We start from the raw sequence: 7,034 nt of genomic DNA, 5'->3' as shown, positions 1-7,034 counted from the left end.
TTAACGCTCTATCTGCCACCCTTCCATCCACCACCCTCTCCCATGTGTACTTATGCTTGACTTTCTTCCTAAACACTGTATTTGCTATCATGAACTCTCTTTCAAGACAGATTGAAAATTTGTAGAAGCCCTGCCAAGGATTTGAATGCACGCACAGGTCAGGGTTGGCAGAGCTTCTAAAAATGTTCAAAAAATATATAGGATATGTGCTTATGTATATGCAGTAGTAAGTAGAAGATCATGAGTAACGAAGGCATGGATGTTATAGTTATATACACAAAATAAAGTTATATTACAGGCAAACACACACGCGCACACACATACACACACACACACACACACACACACACACACACACACACACACACACACACACACACACACACACACACACACACACACACACACACATACACACACGCACGCACACACACCACCAGACACGTGTTATATTCTCAAGTTTGTCAGTTATATTGTCTGGTTTAGATTTCTCCACTAGATTCTATCTTGAATAAAAAAAATCCCATTTCTTTTATTTTCGGGATGAATCAGCCTTTTCTTCAGATCATATAAGATAAAGTCTCTCTACGTCGTTCTTGGTCCCCCCACCGTTCGCTTCCCCACTGATATATGTGTGTGTGTGTGTGTGTGTGTGTGTGTGTGTGTGTGTGTGTGTGTGTGTGTGTGTGTGTGTGTGTGTGTGTGTGTGTGTGTGTGTGTGTGTGTGTGTGTGTGTGTGTGTGTGTGTGTGTGTGTGTGTGTGTGTGTGTGTGTGATTCACCATCGCCTTGGATCACGTGTTGGACTCGTGATCGACAGCTATTTCCCTCCCGGAAGAGAGCTCAGAGCTCATATATGACCAATCTATGGGTAATGCTGTGACCTTACACGCACACACACACACACACACACCAAACTCCCCGCCCACGAGAGTTGGAGTAACGACTTGCAGCGTAGCAATACTGAATTTTTTTTCAACCCCGGACGGGATTCGAACCCGGACTGCCTCAGTGGCAGCCGGGAACTTTACCAACTGCGCCACCGAGTCGTGTGTGTGTGTGTGTGTGTGTGTGTGTGTGTGTGTGTGTGTGTGTGTGTGTGTGTGTGTGTGTGTGTGTGTGTGTGTGTGTGTGTGTGTGTGTGTGTGTGTGTGTTTGTGTGTGTGTGTGTGTGTGTGTGTATGTGTGTGTGTCTGTGTCTGTGTGTATGTATTACCTGATTACCTTTCCTAATATTTGTTTTAAAACCTTTCCTACTTATATATTGTTACTTTTCTTTGTATGAGTACTTTGTACCACTTTCTTCTGTATCTTCCCGGAAGATGTGTGTGTGTGTGTGTGTGTGTGTGTGTGTGTGTTTTCTGGGGCTTACTAGGTGTCACAGTTTAGTCTGCTCAAGCATATGGTGAAGTCTTTGAGCTCTTGGAAGCCTTACATGCCTTGGTAGTGTAGTAGTGTAGTGCATAACGGTGGTGGGTCATGTCAGGAAGTACCTCGAAGGATTGGCATTGTCCATATGGTGCTATGGACTTTCTCAAACTGGGTATATGGACTCGTTGTTACTCATGCAAGATGCCTAAGATTCATGATAGAAATCAAACACGAAATTATTAATTTCAAAACAACAACAACAAATTTGAATCTTTTCCTTTTCTACCTTTACCTCATTATCCAAAATACAAAAGAAACAGTACAACCCACAAAGGAAGAAGAAGAAGAAGAAGAAGAAGAAGAAGAAGAAGAAGAAGAAAAGGCCAAATCAAATGGAATATACAGCAAGTTTAGATTTACCTTGGCGTCCACAGCTGGAACCAGTTCCACAACAATGTGGCAAAACAGAGGTAAATATGGCGCGTCCTCCGCTCTGAATGCTGTCGCCGCCGCCTCGGTTTGAAATACGACCACAGAAGTCAAAAGGCAAGCCGCGACGACTGGCTCACGAATAACCGAGAATTCCTTCAAGCGATATCCCCTTTCCCCCTTTTTCCCCTTTTCTCCTTTTCCCCTTTTCCCCCTTTCCCCTTTTCTCCTTTTCCTCTTTTCCACTTTTCTCCTTTCCCCCTTTTCCCCTTTTCTCCTTTCCCTTTCCCCCCTTTTCCCCTTTTCTCCTTTCCCCTTTTCCCCTTTTCTCCTTTCCCCTTTTCCCCTTTTCCCTTTTCTCCTTACTCCCTTTCCCCTTTCCTTTTTCTCCTTTTCTCCCTTTCCCCTTTTCCCTTTTCTCCTTACCCCCTTTCCCCTTTCCTTTTTCTCCCTTTCTCCTTCTCTGCTTTCCCCTTTTCCCTCTTTCCCTTTTCTCCTTTTCCCCTCTTCCCACTTTCTCCTTTTCTCCTTTCCCCCTTTTCTCCTTTTCCTTTTTCTCTTTTTCCTCTTTTCCCCTTTTTACTTCCCCCGTTTCCCATTTTCCCTTTTACCCTCTCCCCCTTTTCCCCTTTTCTCCTTTTCCCCTCTTCCCCTTCCCCTTTTCTCTTTTCTCCTTACCCCCTTTCCTTTTTCCCCTTTTCTCCTTTTCCCTTTTCTCTTTTCCTCTTTTTCCCCTTTCTCTTTCCCCCTTTTCCCTTTTCTCTTTTTCCCCTTTTCTCTTTTTCCCTTTTCTCTTTTCCTCTTTTTCCCCTTTCTCTTTCCCCCTTTTCCCTTTTCTCCTTTTCCACTTTTCTCCGAAATGACCTTCCTTTTTTTATATTTTTTTTCCAAACAGCATCAGAAAGTAATAAATGAATAAATGAATAAAAATAAATATAAGTAAATAAGTAAAATAGAATTAAAAGAATAATGCCAGCTGAGGGCCATTCTGAAAGAAAACAAGACAAAGTAATCACTAGCTCAAACCCAACAACTCTGCCTCTCTCGCCACCTTCATTACCTTGTTACCTAACCTCTACATCTCGTGTACTATTACCTCTGCGACCTCTGACCCCCATGTACCCATTAACATCCTCCTCAGTCTTGAATTGTATTTTCAAATTGCGTGATTTGTGCGTATTGGAATCGCTGCGGCCGTAAATGTAGCCTGAAGACAATGTAATTGTCTCGAAACGTGGCGACTTGTTGCTAGCGTTGAAATGTGGCATTGGTCCGTTTGATCTCTCTTTTGTGACAATTCTGTCTCGTTCCGCCTTCTCCTGTCTTGTGTCAACTTAGGTTACTGGTAAACCAGTTCATATACAGTAAGACCTCTGATTTTACATATTCTAACTAAACGCCTTGGGGTGTAGTGTGTGTGTGTGTGTGTGTGTGTGTGTGTGTGTGTGTGTGTGTGTGTGTGTGTGTGTGTGTGTGTGTGTGTGTGTGTGTGTGTGTGTGTGTATGTGTGTGTGTGTGTGTGTGTGTGATTCGCCATGGTCTTACATCACGTGTTGGACTCGTGATCGATAGCTATTTTCCTGAAACACAATGGCAAAAGCTGTAACAAGCGAAACGTCGTACCAATAAAGGTTTCGATCTCACACGGTGTTGATTCTTACAGCTATTTTCCTCCTGGGAGAGAGCTCAGAGCACGTATATGACCGATCTATGGGTAATGCTGTGACCTTACACACACACACACACACACACACACACACACACACACACACACACACACACACACACACACACACACACACACACACACACACACACACACACACACACACACACACAAACTCCCCGCCCACGAGAGTTGGAGTAACGACTCGCAGCGCAGCGATACTAAAATTATTTCAGCCTGGATTGGGACTCGAACAAGGACCGCCGTAGTGGCAGACGGGAAGTCTACCACCGCGCCATCGAGTCGTGTATGTATGTGTGTGTGTGTGTGTGTGTGTGTGTGTGTGTGTGTGTGTGTGTGTGTGTGTGTGTTGGAAAGTAATTCACAAGCTGTTGAACATAACATGTATAGAAGATATTTGTATTACTTAATGCAAGATAACATGTGTTAACACGGCTTACATTCAGATGCGGTAGAACCCTGTGAAGATAGAAAAAAAATAGATTTGAATTAAATGAGCGTGGGGGCAGACCATTTATTAAAGCCTGGAAGCGGAGGTGGAGGAGAAAAATTGTTCTAAGTTGACAAAATATGGGATGACTTCAAAGTGGTTTTGTAAGAGGATTTGGGCTTAAAAAAATGAAAGGTCGTTTTCATGGATGAAGAGGACTTTTGGGAATTACTCCAACATGTTCTTTAATGTTCTTAGATTGTTATGAATAGTCTTAAGTACATACATACATATACCAAGGCTTTTTCCCCCTTACAAGGGAGGTAGCCAAAAAGGAAAAGGCATAAAATCATTCCCACCCATTCCATCCCAAAATACACTCCACACCCCTCACACCCTCCCTCTTATCTTAGCACCTCCTGGATGACGGGTCATCCCTGCACCTTGTCCACTGCCCTGGGTCAGAAGCAGTGTCGCAAGACACAGCACATCCACAGTCTTAAGTAACTTAGTAAGTAACTTAGTCTTAAGTAACTCCTGTAATTCGGCTAAGCATTTCTGATTATTTCGTTCTAGTTAACATCGGGTGAGCTTGTTCAGGAAACCCGCGTTCTCAGTGACCTTTGGAAGGTATACAAGCAAGCCTTGAGGATAACCAAAAAATATCGTCCTTAAAAAACAAATAGACAATAATAATGATAATCTAATGTGAAAGATTGGAAAGAGAATATCAGTTCAATTTGGAACTAAACCTAGCGGTACCGAAAGAAAAATAAATAAATAAATTAAAAATAGTAGAGTCATCGACTTTAATTCATAAATACTCAAATGAGCTTTAATCTCATCTCGAGCCAAAGGATATTTATTATTTTATTTTAGGTGCGTCTAGGGTATTCATCTGTGTGTGTATGTGTGTGTATGAGTGTGTGTGCATGTGTGTGTGTATGTGTGTGTTTGGTTATACAATGATATACTTCTAATTTGTTTTTAATGTTCATACGTGTCCAGACATATATGATATTGCAATTTTTAACGTTGAAAAATTACTCTACAAATATAATTAAACTCGACAGTGGGAGTATAAAATATTAATTCAATTTCCATATCAACTTACTGCATTAGTTCGAGTCGACTGCTAACTGCTGTCCTAATCTCAATGATTAGATCAAACCTAGTTGTGCAAGGATGCGTTATATTTCATGTTTATTATCGTTGAGCTTTTCGTCTTTGTTATTGATAAATGAACTCATTCATCTGCAGAATAAAGGGTAATAAACACACTTTTTCTAGAAATACTATTTTTACAGATAAATAGTAATCAGTGATAGCTCCTTGGACCCGTGCAGGATACAGACTCAGCAGCGGGCGATCGAAAATGCTGATGTACTTGTTTATTTATTTATTCATTTATTCGTTTATTTAGTTATTTATCTATTTATTTATCTATCTATTTATTATTATCATTTTTTTTTTGCATACGACCTAGTTATGGACCAAAAGGTCTCATGTCGGTATGCTCCTTCTTTGTAATCCTTTGTAATCAGATGACGTTGACAATGCAAATATGTGCATCAGTAAACTGCAATCATCATCGCAATAGCGATCAGGCGATGCCTGGACCAACTTTTGTGGGTAGATAGGATTATTATTATTATTATTATTATTATTATTATTATTATTATTATTATTATTATTATTATTATTATTATTATTATTATTTAACTATACCTATGCATTTATTTAGGTATTCTATTTGATAATTACATTATTATAGTTTTTTCGCATCCGACCCAGATATGGACCAAAAGGTCTCCTGTCGGCATGCTCCGCCTTTGTAATCCTTTGTAATCCGTAGTATAATTAAGGTGAAGCTAGGATACGTAAGGGATACTATAGTTTCTCAGTACGTTCTCTACAATGTAGTAACTATGCAGAGGTGATAAAAAGAATTTCATTGTTGTCTCCGATTCACTTTGTTAATTTGTTTGTGTCCCGTTTGATTAAACACGTGTGAAAGGGGGAGGAGGGGGAGAGGGAGGGGGAAGGGGGGAGAGCAAAGGAGGGGGTCGTGTATATACTCAAGGAAGCTGTTTGTGTGTAGATAAAAATCAACGTCACGGAAACAGCTTCCTTGAGTATACTCACGACTCTCTCCTTTGCTCTCCCCCCCTTCCCCCTCCCTCTCCCCCTCCTCCCCTTTTTGCACGTGCTTAATCAAACGGGACACAAACAAATTAACAAAGTGCATCGGAGACAACAGGTCAGAAGCAGTGTCGCAAGACACAGCACATCCACAGCAAGGCCGCTTCATTAATTTGGCGACCCCCCTCTCCGTCCCCTCATGCAGAAAAGGAGAAGACGGGGAGAAATCCCCTCGGGCTGCGTCAAATTTCTCACACACACTTCCTCACCCCCCATCCCCCACCCACTCCCCCTCATGCATCATAACATCATCTATACACAACCCTTCTCCATTCGCCCCTATCTTCTGTCCTCTCCCGTCCTTCCTCAACAGACATTCCTCTCTTTTGTAATACCCCTTTTACCCCATCTATCCATCTCATCCTAGGACGCCCCCTCATATTCACTCCTTCCACCTCTGCTTTCCACACCTCTTTAACATTACAAGACCCAAACCTTAGGGTACTGGTTGGAAAACTCCCAGACCCTCTTATCCCTTTACTTTTTTTAGGACCGTCCCCTTTGGGGCTACAGGTAGTAGGACTCCTAATCCCATCCCCCGTCCCGTTTTTTGTCGCCTTTTACGACTCAAGTGGGAAGACTTGGTGGTAGCATTCTCTTTCCCCACCACAGGGTAGGCGAAAAAAGGAAATTAATATTCAGAGAAATGGTACAGGACAATAACAAGGGGTTGGGGTACAGAATAACGGAGGGACAGTCGTAATATAAAAGTGTCATCATTTCTCTAAGAACAGAGTTTCCCTCTATCACGGACAAAATGATGTGTGCCTCTGGTCCGTAGGGGCGCCCCATATAGAACCTAAAGTATCAACTGCATGCTACTTTGCCACAATAACAAGCGGCCAATACCCAAGACGAGCTGTCCTACCAGCATTTGTTTAATCAAATAGAGTACAGGGACGTATACATCATATGT

The sequence above is a fragment of the Oratosquilla oratoria genome, chromosome 20 (genome assembly GCF_046742065.1).
Source record: "Oratosquilla oratoria isolate Oo_2021 chromosome 20, ASM4674206v1, whole genome shotgun sequence".
Taxonomy (NCBI): Eukaryota; Metazoa; Arthropoda; class Malacostraca; order Stomatopoda; family Squillidae; genus Oratosquilla; species Oratosquilla oratoria.
The sequence above is the reverse complement of the archived record's forward strand: the minus strand, read 5'-3'. Positions refer to the sequence as shown.